The sequence below is a fragment of the Nicotiana attenuata genome, unplaced genomic scaffold, assembly GCF_001879085.1.
Source record: "Nicotiana attenuata strain UT unplaced genomic scaffold, NIATTr2, whole genome shotgun sequence".
Lineage (NCBI taxonomy): Eukaryota > Viridiplantae > Streptophyta > Magnoliopsida > Solanales > Solanaceae > Nicotiana > Nicotiana attenuata.
This window is the reverse complement of record NW_017670421.1, coordinates 290,479-303,399: the sequence shown is the minus strand read 5'-3', so window position 1 is coordinate 303,399 and position 12,921 is coordinate 290,479.

Here is a 12,921-nt window from a genome sequence, read left to right as displayed (position 1 = left end):
GAAAAATTTCTCAAAAACTTCTTGACTGGCAGCTATGGTTGGAGGTTTTTCGAGCAGTTGTGCGGTGCTAACCCGTTGTAGGCCCCTTAATCACTGCGTGTATTTTTTTAGTAGCTTCATATTTAACGTACTATTTTTTTATAATATTTAGCATGTGGAGAAACTTTTGGCACTGATGTGTGTATGAAACATATTTACGTCCACGCCTTTATACCCATAGTCATGTTGTTATGGATGTTGCATTATGCAGCAACATGTGCACTACATGGTATAAGATCAAGGAGGCTGCCAGTAAAGAGGGAAAGGATTTGGACTTTTGTGAGACAGTTGATGCTGGTCAGTTTGCGGACTAAGGCCAAGATATGTTTACGAATAAATGGTCCTGGGAGCATATTATGGATGTGTCAGCCATTCAGCAAAGGTAAATTAAATGTTCCATCCATTATATTTTACTCATTCTTCTGGTTTCTTTAATAATTATATACTGTATCTTTGATTATTGTAGTGAAAGCAGTGGAGCATATGCAATAAAGGTTATTGACTTCCTTCTAACTAATACGCTGCTGGATCAGCTTAATGACAAGCGAATGGAATTGTTCTGGGAAAAATTTGCAATTGATATCTTCATGGGAAGGATTGACCCTTCTTAGTTTTATAATTGTAATTTCAATTTGTGTTGGTCATGGGTCAAATTCATTTTGGGTGAACACGTAGTAATTTATGATATTTGCATCTACCTCTATGTAATAAAACTACCTTGTTGTTTATTAACTATTGATGCTGTAATTTTTTTTTGCTTAGCACTTCCTTATTGTATTACAACAAGCAGCTACTTGGTTACGTAATAGACAATGTGTTTAGTAATAAACTAGCTACTTGGTTGCATAGTAGACAATGTGTCTTGTACTAATAACCTGATCAAATATAACATTGCATCAGGCATAACGTAGAGGTTTCATAATAGACACTGGGTCCATCAATAAACTTGCTACATGGTTTCGTAATAGACTCAAGGTCGCATTTAATAATTTCAACAAATTTAATATTACATCAGTACAACATTACATGATCCAAAATACTTCCAATAAAACAAACTTACAGTAATTAAACTATTCTTACCAATAACTAACCAATGTTCTCCTTCTCACTTCATCATCCAAGCTGCCACAAATCTGACAACGACGCATAAGAGCATTACCCACTTATCAGCCTCATTTCATTCATCTTAACCATCCCTCTAACTGTACAATTTACAGGAATATGCCCTTCTTCCAGTTCAATCCCTCCATCATCACTATCTTCCCCATGAACATCCATTGCTAATATATTTTCAAGTTCAACCACCTTCACCTGCAGAACAATCTTTTCACACTTAAAAGCGTCCTTTTCACACTTCACACTACTGATAAGGTCAGCAATCCTTGGATCTAGCAGATTATCGTCCCATTTCCGAAATTGACATCTTTTACCCTATCAAATCAAATGAAAAAAAATGATTTATTTGTAACATTAAATCCTTAAAATTAAAAAGATGCGAATCTGTGGAATTCATCTTGCCTTAGTTTTGGAACATTTTGAGAAACGCCGACCAACATTCACCGGAGTTGTAGTTGTAAATTGACTGGCAGCCATGCCTGCAGTGACAATTCTTTCTTGACCCAAAGGATGTACTCGACCCTTGACTCATTTTCCTTCAATTGTTTGAGTAATGTTTTTCGGAAGTAAAAATTGGGGTTGAAATGTGATCAATTTTGTTTTGAGATGGCAGCTGAAATGGGTTAATTTAGCGGGTAAAAAAATATGGTTGAAATGTGGTCAATTTTATTTTGATCACATAGTTGGTCAAATGGATAATTTTAAATGGGTAAAATGGGTAATTTCAATGGGTCAAAAATGTATGGTTAGATATAGGTCACATGGACATATTTTAATTTACTGAATAGCACAAGCTATTTTCCATCAACCACTAGTCGCTTACAAACTTCTTTAATAGTCTATAAACACTGAACCCTAACCCTAACCCTGAACCCCAATCCCGAACCCCAACCTTGGACATTCAACATAAATTAGTAGACTTCCTTAATGGGTGAGTATCAACTTGAGGTTTCGTCCTCAACTCTTATTGCGGTCGAGGGCAAACTAATGGTAAAGAATTCACTAAAATATGGATACACCACGTTCGACCTTGATTATTTGATTTTATAACGTTTAAACAGCTTAATGAACATCATGGAATATTTAAAGTTATTATACATGCCAAGTTCTTTGCAAATGGAACATTTATTTTGCCTTTTTTCCTGCTGCCAGAAGAACTAGGTTCTAAAATGCTTTCCCATCTCTTAAACTTCCTTGTATCCTTTGTAGGCTCGACATCGATTGGAAGTATTGTTGTGAATTGAATCTTGTCAGGAACCACCCATTTCTCTTCTGTAGGGATTCTGTGAATGACTCCTTCATATACATCCAAATATGTTGAAACCTTATAGAACAAAGAGGAGTGATCATAAATGGAGGAACCATATCCATCCCCAAAGCTCAATCTGAGAGCTTCCATTGCATGTGGGCAGGGTACTTTTTCCAAATCAACTAACAACAAGAACATGTATTCAAATCCAGATCAACTACTGCATCCCTGTCGTGCCCGATGATGCTAAACTAGTTATTCTCTAACTAATACACCCGGAGCGCTTCACCGACAACCATATTATTCCTAATCTTCTTTTCAGCAGAAGGAACAAAGAGGGTCAAAATGTTTTTCATTTCATTATGCCGCTCCTCGAATTTTTGTGGAAACTTTCGAATAATATGATTGAATAGGCCAATGATCAGGAAGTCTCTTTGATCCTTAACAATTGCATTAAGTGATTCTGCAATGTTTGTTGCCAACACGCCGTATCAATTTCCTGGAAAGAAGGCCCTGCTCCACTTTTGGAACCCAATTTCATTTGTGAGACAGTTAGCTACTTCCCTGCTTTTATCACGCAATTGCTGAAAATGGTCAAAAAATTCCTCAGTACTGTATGACTGTGCGACAGAAAACAAATGCTTAATAAAAATTCCAAAATTAAACCTCTTGCGCATATTTTCAGCGATGTGATGCGTACAAAAACCATGATGAGCGAAAGTAAAAACTTTTTTGAAGCCATTCCCAATAAACAAATTCCAATCAGAGATAATGTACAATTCATCTCTGTCGTCAACAATGTGCCTCAACTGTTCAAAAAAAGTAGGTCCAAGAATCATCGCTTTATTTATCGACTACACAGAACTCAGTTAGAAAAATGTGATTCTCTGTATCTTGTGCCACAGCAGACAACAAGGAGCCTCCATACCTACCACTCAGAAATGTTCCATCAATAGCAATAACCTTTCTCATATGCGCGAATCCTTTAATGAAAGCTCCAACAGATAAGACAAAATATCTAAAATGCAATTTATCATCAACCTTCAAATCAACAATACTTCCTTCATTATAGGACAAGATAACATGGCGATACGCTTCTAACGAAGCATACCCCTTTTCCTGAGTACCCCTGATCATAGCCTTAGCTATTTCACATACCTTCCAGCTCCTCCACTAAGTAAGATTTTGATTAAAATCTGCAAAAATAGCATCCTTCAGATCTGACGGGGATGGGCCTTTGCCATTAACATACTGTTCCTGGTAATATGCACCCAAAGTCTTCGATGACGCATTAAGATGACCGCATTATATGAGTTGTACCCCGCATGTGTGCTCGCCATGGTACTTGGTAATATAAAACCTATCAGAACCTCATACTTTAACACGCGTAACTTCCACGGGAAACTCACATCTCGGCATGCCACTGAAGTCAATTTACTACTACTTTCCTCATACGAAATGTAAAATACATTTTTACAGAAGCAATCTAACTGTTTTAATAGATCCAATTTGTTGTCAAAACATTTTCCAAGGAAAAAACATGTACCATTAGGGTGGCTGTGTTGTGCAGCTAGCGAGTCCACCAAGCCTTCATCTCCAGCTGCCCGACTGACAATATCTGGGAGCTCTTCCGCTCCATCTGCATCTTCCGGACCATACAAGTTCATTTCATTGTCACCAAAATCATGCAAGTCATCACTAAATCCACTAAATCCATCTTTCACCATTCTTTCCTCCTCTATTTTTAAAATTGGTAGTTGTGTCGGTGGCGGTGGTGGTGCAGCTGCGGCACACCTTGATGATACCTTTCAACAGGAACTTCAGCCCCTTCTTCTAACTCATTTTCAGCCACAAATATCTTCAAACAAGGCCTCATACCATCAATTGTAACATCAAGGAGGTACGATTGCAAATCATTGTCATTTTTATTGAAGGAAGGAGGAATCTTGTCCCTCTTCAGTGCAGAGCTAGAATCTATGTAATATTCAAATTCCTCAAGGTTAGTTTTCCACGTTAAATGATGACATAAACAAATTCGTCAAATGTACAATTGCTAGGTATACGGATAGGTACTGTAACCTTTGTATAGGAATTTCAATTCCAACTAGCTGGCCTATTAACCCATTCACCAGAATATAGACCGCATACTAATATATAATCTCCCATCAGTCTATTGTGAACCAGTGGTCTATTCTAATAGTGGTATTGTACACTAGTGGTCGAGCACTGTGTCATTTTTTTTTGCAGAAACCGAAATTATCAATGACGAAGAAGATGAGATGAAAATACTAACTAGATAAAGGAGGTACAGATATACCACCTGTAATGAATTATCAATGCAATGTAACACCAATTTCTTCCTCAAATTCGACAGATGTGAAAACTCCCTAATTTGTCGATTTCTTCAAAGTATATGATAAAACAAAAGTATGAAGCTTTGAGAGGAATGGGGAAGAACGGAGACGATCTTTATATGTTGAATGCAAGAAAATAAGCTGCAATGAAGGAATCAAACGTGGGAAATGGGAACTGGGGCGACAGATGAGGCGGGGAGGGGATGGGATTTTTTATTTTTTTTAAGGCGAAATACATAAAGCGCCCCTCCAAGTTTTCCACAACGGTCAGCCAGACACCTCAATTGACTCCTTTATCATTTAAACACTTCAAGTGACTGTTAAGTAAATCAAATAAACACCCAAGTGCAGCAGAGCAGATGCGTGAGTTACACTTGCCAATGACATGTCAAATGAGCCAATCAATAAAGGACACGTATAATTCGTATTAAAAATTTAATTTATATAATTAATCATAAATGAAAATGAAGAAAAAGGTCCTTTTCTCACATTTTTAACACACCAGCGACCAGCGTCATTTCATCCTCCCCCCCCCCCCCATCCTCATCTTCTTCTTCCACCCTCAATCAAACCAACATCATTTCTTCCCCCCTCCCCCACTTTCATCTTTTTCTTCTTCCCTCCATCCAACAAATTAATACAATTCTTTCCCATCAGACCACTTCCACTATCCACTAAGGGAATCATTGACGGACCTCACCAGAAAATTGATCTCTAAGAAAGTAACGATTCTAATGGGTCTTCTACTGAAAGTAACGATTCTACCGAAAGAGGGTGTTTATCTAGTGGAGATTTGGTAGTAAGAAGAATCAAAAGAAGCAGAAGAAGAAACTCCATTTTTTTATGCGAGAGAGAGCATAAGAAGAATCAGATGGGTACTTCAAAAAATTTCCGGCAACCTCCATTTTTTCCGTCGAAATTGGTTTTGTGTCTCTTTGTTCAGCCGTGTGACCCATCAGTTTCTTTCTTGGCTTCTGAGTTGTATTCCTCCAAAATATGAAAGGAAGTCAAGAAACTCGCATGAAAGAAACTCCACTGATTTGTATTCCTCCAAAATTATATAAATGGAAGGGATCTTTAAGAGTTGATGGATCAGTGTCAAGTTAATTTTAAAAGAAAAAAGAAAAAAACCTTAATTTAAAAGAAAAAAGGAAAAAGTTAAAATAAAACCTTAATTTAAAAGAAAAAAGAAAAAATCTTAATTTTGAGGGTTTCACGCGCTTAGAATTAAGTATAAAGCACACACTTTGCCATGTCAGCATGAAGGGTTCACGAGGACGTACTTTAGTGGAGAAGAAGTGTTAAAATGATAAACGGATCAGTTGAGGTGTCTGACTGATCGTTGAGGACAACTTGGAGGGGCCGTTTATGTATTTCGCCTTTTTTTTTAGAAAAAACTGGTAATATTACATTATATAGTTTGGGGCCAAAGTGTAATAACTGAAACTTTAGGGATAAAGACTGAAATTCTCCCTTCACTTTGTAATCCCACTAAACCATTAATTAAGCATGAAGGTAAATCCTACAATAATTAAAACCTGAAAGTCACTTGGCCAATTCAAGTTTGAAAAGAGTCACCTCGCCAACTACCCCAAGAGAGTAGCTAGAAAAAGTTATCGCATGTTTAACCAAAAATTAATAGTACACATGGACCACTGTAAGATTGTTTTAAAATGATATAATTGCCAAATGAATAAAAATAAAGGCTGATTTTATAGCTTTCACAATTAATGTTTTTTATTTTTTTTATTCAAAGGTCCATCAAGTCGATGGAGGAGTTATGGCTGACTCCAACCTATATATACCAAAAATAATAATTACAAGGAGGAGCACATAAACTCGATGAAGAAGCTGTCGTTGACCCAGTGCTAAGCCATGCTACCTCTGCCTCTACTCGGACAGTATCGCATGAAATGACCAGGGCATCCACACCAATAACATACATCGGAACTCTGGTGACACGGAACTGGATGTGACCTACCACAATGGCCACAAGGCGGCAACAGGACTCTCATCTGACTCTAACCTTCCTGTCTTTGGAAACCTGAAGCCCTCGAACTCTGGCTTGGCCCAGGCTTGGCATACCTATCATCCCTGGGCTTCTGAAACTAAGGTGGAGCACTACTAGGAAATTGGGGTGGACGTCTAGGAAGTCGTGGTCTGGAACCACTATATGCCTCTTCGAAAGACCCGGTAGACCTAGCCCTCTTACTCAATTCTCTCTCTGCATCTTCATCAGCCCGAAACTGGTGCTTACAGTCCTCTAAGTTCTGAGCATATGTTTGTATTCTAGAGATATCCTTATTCTCATTCAAGGAGGCTGTCGTACAATCCCCAATCAGATATGGGTCAAGACCGACCACGAATTAATGAACTCTAACGCTCATCATATCCACAATAGTTGGAGCATACCTGGCCAAATAGTCAAATCGAAGAATGTACTCTCGAACACTCATACCCTTCTACTTCAGGCCCAAGAACTGATCTACCATAGACTCTAGTACCTCTAATGGAAAGTAGTGATCAAGAAAGGCCTCTGAAAACTCCTTCCATACAGCTGGAGGTGCATCTGATCCTCTGGACCGTTCCCAAGACTCATACAATAAAATGGCCACATCTCATAGCTTGAAAGATGCCAACTCCACTGCCTCGGTATCTGAAGCATGCAAAACTCTCAATACCCTTTGGAGCAGGTCAATAAAATCTTGAGGATCCTTGTCTGGATCAGACCCTGTAAACACTGGCGGGCTAAAACCGATGAACTCCCGGACTCTAGAACTCCCTGCACTATTAGAAGGGCCAACACATGTTGACACCCTAATTTGTCACTGCTGAGTAGCTACAATCCGTGTCAGCGGTTGTACTGCACCTATAACCCTCGTATCTGCTAGCTCGGGTGGAGGAACTGGGGGGACTAGGTCCTGAGGAGCTGGGGGTACTGTATCCCCTCTAGTTTCCTCGATTGGTGGCGGAATAGGAGATACATGAGAAAATGACTCTCTCTGCGCCTCAGATCTAAACACAGGGCCAGGCGGGGATTACTAGTACCTTCTCTCGCATCTGTACAAGTTCGATAACTAGCGGTAGTCTTTCTAGTGATCGGCTTCGCGAGAATGTATATAGCATGAGTCAAACTCAAATTCCTTAGAACTCAACTCTATTGCATGATCTATGATATGAATGAATAGTAACCATTCCTAAGTGCCCGATAGCCTCTTGTTTATAAGTGTGGTTCACAACACACCCATAAGTAAGACTCTACTAGACACGGCTTGTAGACACCCTAGGCCAGCAGGCAAAGATAGAGCACCAGAAACTCGGAGGATTAGTTTAAAACATAGAAATTCCAACATGGAAATGGGAAATGATCAATATGGATTGAATTACAGGTTTTCCTCGTACGTATCAGAAGTTTGATTCTATCTGGGTAATTATTGACAGGCTTACGAAGTCGGCTTATTTTCTACCGGTTAGAACCACTTATGCAGCTGAAGATTATGCCATATATAAAGGAGATAGTTCAACTTCATGGAGTTCCAATTTCTATCATATCTGATAGAGGTGCTGAGTTTACGGCTAATTTTCTGGAGATCCTTTCAGAAGGGTCTCAGGTGAATCTCAGTACGGAATTTCATCCATAGATAGATGGCTAAGTCGAGCGCACTATTCAGATGCTTCAGGACATGTTGCGGGCTTGTGTGCTGGATTTCAAGGGTAGTTGGGATGATCATTTGTTGCTTATTGAGTTTTCATACAATAACAATTATCATTCTAGCATCAAGATGGCTCCATATGAACCCTTATATGGGCAGAAGTATAGGTGCCTGATTGGCTGGTTTGAAGTGGGCAAAGATGAGTTACTAGGGCCTGATTTGGTACAACAAGCCGTAGAGAAGGCAAGTTGATTCATGAGCAACTATTGACAGTCTAGAGTCGGTAAAAGTCTTATTCAGATGTATAGCGCCGAGATTTAGAATTTTCAGTTGATGATTGGGTATTCTTAAAGGTTTCGCCTATGAAAGGTATAATGAGATTTGGAAAGAAAGGCAAGCTTAACCCCTGGTACGTCAGACTGTATAAGATTATTCGTCGAATTGGCCAAGTATCACATGAGCTTAAGTTACCTCCTGAGTAAGAAGTAGTCCATCCAGTTTTTCATGTGTCTATGTTTTGAAAGTGTATAGGAGATCTCGCTCGCATTGCTCCTGTAGAGGATGTTCAGATTACAGAAGATCTGTCTTATGAAGAGATTCCGGTTGCCATTCTAGGTCGCCAAGTCCGAAAGTTATGAACTAAAGAAATAGCCTCCGTTAAGGTGCTATGGAGAAATAATAATGTAGACGAAATAACGTGGGAGGCTAAGGAAGAAATGAGGTCTGGATACCCTATCTATTCCGAATTGAAGGCTGTGATCATAGCAAGAATGCGATTGTCGCAGCCCACACTACAAGTCTAAACACTTGAGGTGAGTTATAGCTTAGTATATGGATTCCTTGATAGCATACGGTCGTGTGAGGCTGATGTCATGGTATATGTTATGTTATATGGCCCTGTGAGGAATGGTTGTATTTACTGGTTGCGTGGCAGGTTCTAGTCAATCCTATTTGCAGAGTAGACTATGTTGAAATTTCCGTAGGATCCTCAAAGTCACACTCCCTTAGCATAGTACCTCCACATTCGAGGATGAATATTCTTAAGGTGGGAGGATGTTACAACCCGTAGTATTACATTGATGTTATACCCCGTGATATTACGTCGATGTTACACCCCATAGTATTACGTCGATGTTACACCCCATAGTATTACGTCGATATTACACCCCACAGTATTACGTTGATGTTACACCTCGTAGTAAAAGGGGATTAAGTATAATATTACTAAGTCCAGCAAGATAGCATGTGGGATATGCACGTATAGTATTCTACATACATCATATAGATAAGAATGGAGTTTAGTAATCCATAAGTGGATTATACCTAACTTTGTCTTATGTATCCATATACTTTTGGGATAAGCATTGAATTAAATAAGTGGGTCACCTCTCCTATTTAACTTAGTCTAGCAGAAATCTAAGTCATTACTTTATATATATATATATGATTGCAAGTAGAACAATTGGGGAAAAATAAGATGAAACCTAGTTGCTGCTACGTTTTGGCTTCAAGGTTGCCGCCATCTTTTTAGCTTCATAGTTGATGCAATGTTCTTAACTCCATAGGTGTTGCTAGTTCTTCCTCCTTGAGATTATCATTCGTAAAGCGTACTGGAACTCGTGAGCTATTGTTAGCCAAGCAACAAAGGTATGTAAGGCTATTCCTTCCTTTCAAAGCATGACCACAAGTTATATGTACATTCATGTCGATATCCAAAAGAAATTTTTCTTGTAAAGTATATTCTACTCTTGGGTTGATGGTCCCTTGTCGGGGGTTCTTCTTGTATCATATCATATATTGGTTAACTAAGTCTCTTGATTTCCATATTCCTCCATAAAGGAGCGTTCTAAAAGAGTTATTCTTTAGTCGATTACAAGTCGTTTAAAAGCCAAAAAGAAGAGTTGTATGAGTTAGAGGACAAGGTGACATTACTACTATTATGTATCTATTATGTACACCACTGAGTTATAATTGGTCAGACAAGGATGTATAGAACACCCCAGACTATTACCGAAGGGCAAAAAAGTATATATTAATACCCCGGACTATTACCGAAGGGTAAGAAAGTATATTTAAACACTCTAGGCTATAACCGGAGGGCAGGAAAGTATAATAACATCCCGGGGTATAACCGGAGGGCAAGGAAGTATGTATATAATATGTATTTAAGTATGTACACAAGTTCAAGTACAATTTCCGAGCTTCATTATTCACCCTGAGTGGCTTACAGGTTATCCAGTTATTAGGTTGCCTCTATGCCCTGTTTTACGGCTTACGCTTTCATATTGATTTTCATGATTTACATACCAGTACATTTCGTTTGTACTGACACCCCTTTTGCCGGAGGCGCTGTGTTTCATGTTGTAGGTTCAGATAAAGGCCTAGATAGACCCCTCCAGTAGGACTTTGTTGAATTCAGCGATTGGATGGTAAGCTTCACTTCTTTCGGAGCTATCGAGTCTGATGTTTCGAGTTGTGTCTTAGGTATATATAGATGAAGGGTAGGTCAGGGCCCTGCCTCGACCATATGACATTTGTGTTGATCTTAGAGGCTTGTAGACTTATTTGGGTTGTCTAGATGTTGTGCATGGCCTTGTTGTTGGTCTATAAACTTGTGTTGTGGCCTTGTCGGTTTTGTATATATGTATATATGTATTGGTTTGTCTACCCTCTTTAGATTGAGATGTCCAGATGACATCTCATGTTCACGAGTTGTGGCCTTGTCGGCCTATATGTATGATGATTGTATCTCTATACAGATTATGGTTTGTTTAGGCCTTGTCTGCTAATGTTTTTATATGTTCCTGTGATTTTCTTTTTAAAGTGATACTCTCAGGAAAGGGAGGCACCGAGTGCTAGCCACACCTCCCCAGGTTGGGTGTGACAACCCTAGTCTCAAGTACATTGTGTAAATTGGTATAGAGCACGTAGTGCTTAGTTGATTACAAAAGTATGACCTCAAGCTTGAGGATTCATCAGAAATTGTTAGAGTATAAATAGTACAACAGGACATTACATACACTATCCAATTCTGCAAACTAGCGAAAAAAATTTCAATTGTTGGCATCATCACTAACAAACTGGTTTCTCTTAGGCCTGAATCTGAAGCATGGTACTCCCTCTTGATCTAACTTCACTAAGGCTCTAGCCTTTCGTGGAAGTGAAACAGCTTCACTGGATATAGTTCAAGTCTTTGATTCTTCTCCCATGTTGGCTAACTGATCCGCTACAGCCTACATTATTACCCTCGCTAAAGATGTGAATAAACTTGAAATTTCCAGCTCCACTATTCTTCCAAATTTGCTCAATAATATTATTATTTTTCGATGATGATTTCATCTTTCTGTTAATCATATTAACAATTAACATTGAATCTGATTCCACCACAACATTAAAAAAACTAACGATGCTACATAAGCTGATACCTTGCAAAATTGCTTTTGCTTCTGCAAGATTATTGCTGCACTGCCCATAAAAATCTGCAAATGCTCGCAAGAAATGACTATTATGATCCCTGATAATACCACCACCATCCACTGAGCCTAGATTACCCTTACTACTGCCATCCACATTCTGTTTGACCCATCCTAGGTCTGGTTTCCTCCGTCTAATTGCCTTTGAGTGAATGGAAAGTTTTAGTTTCTCCACAAATGTACAATTGTCATGCTAAGGTACAGGAAGTTGTAAGGAAGGGAATTAACAATTAAGGATAAAAGTTAAGCATTTTGACACTTGTTGAATAATATGCCAGGCAGACATGGTTCTATTATCAAATCTAGATGAACACCTGCTCCTCCAGATTTCCCAACAAATGACTAATGGTAAGCATTAAAGTAGAGTTGAATGAACTTCATTTCTACCTTTAGCTGACCACCAATTCATAGCTCTCTGCCTCAAATGGCCATTAGTTACTTTCATGCCACAAGAATTACAGAAAAAGGATCACACTTGTCTTGCTATGTGGCTATCACTGAACAAGTGAGAAATAGTTTCTTCTTCATGCTAATTGCAACAGTTGCATATGGAAGGAATCATAATTCCAAACTTCTTGATAGCATCATCTGTTGGAACTCTAGCTTGTAACAATCTCATCATGAAAAAGGAGATAAAAGGAACCTTCTTGTGCCAAATCTTGTTGTTAGACAAAGTTACTCCATTCTTTTTCCTAACAATTTGCCATGCAGACTTACAACTGAAGACCCCTATGCTTTCAGGTATCCAATATGGACAATCCATTATATCTTCATTGATCTCACCTTTCTAAACACTATTGACCACATTAACTTGGAGCCTGTCCAATAGTTTCTCAGTCAACCAGGTTCTTTCACTGAAGAACTCTTTCACTTTGACATTTTTGGATCTATTTATGTCCTGATCCAAATTAGCTAAAGGCCCAAGGCCAGACCAATTATCCCACCAAAAGGACACCTCTCCACTTCCATGTTTCCAGAAAATGAGTGGTTCAGCCTCCTCTTTGATGTCCATGAGCCTCTTCCAGGTATGTGATTGC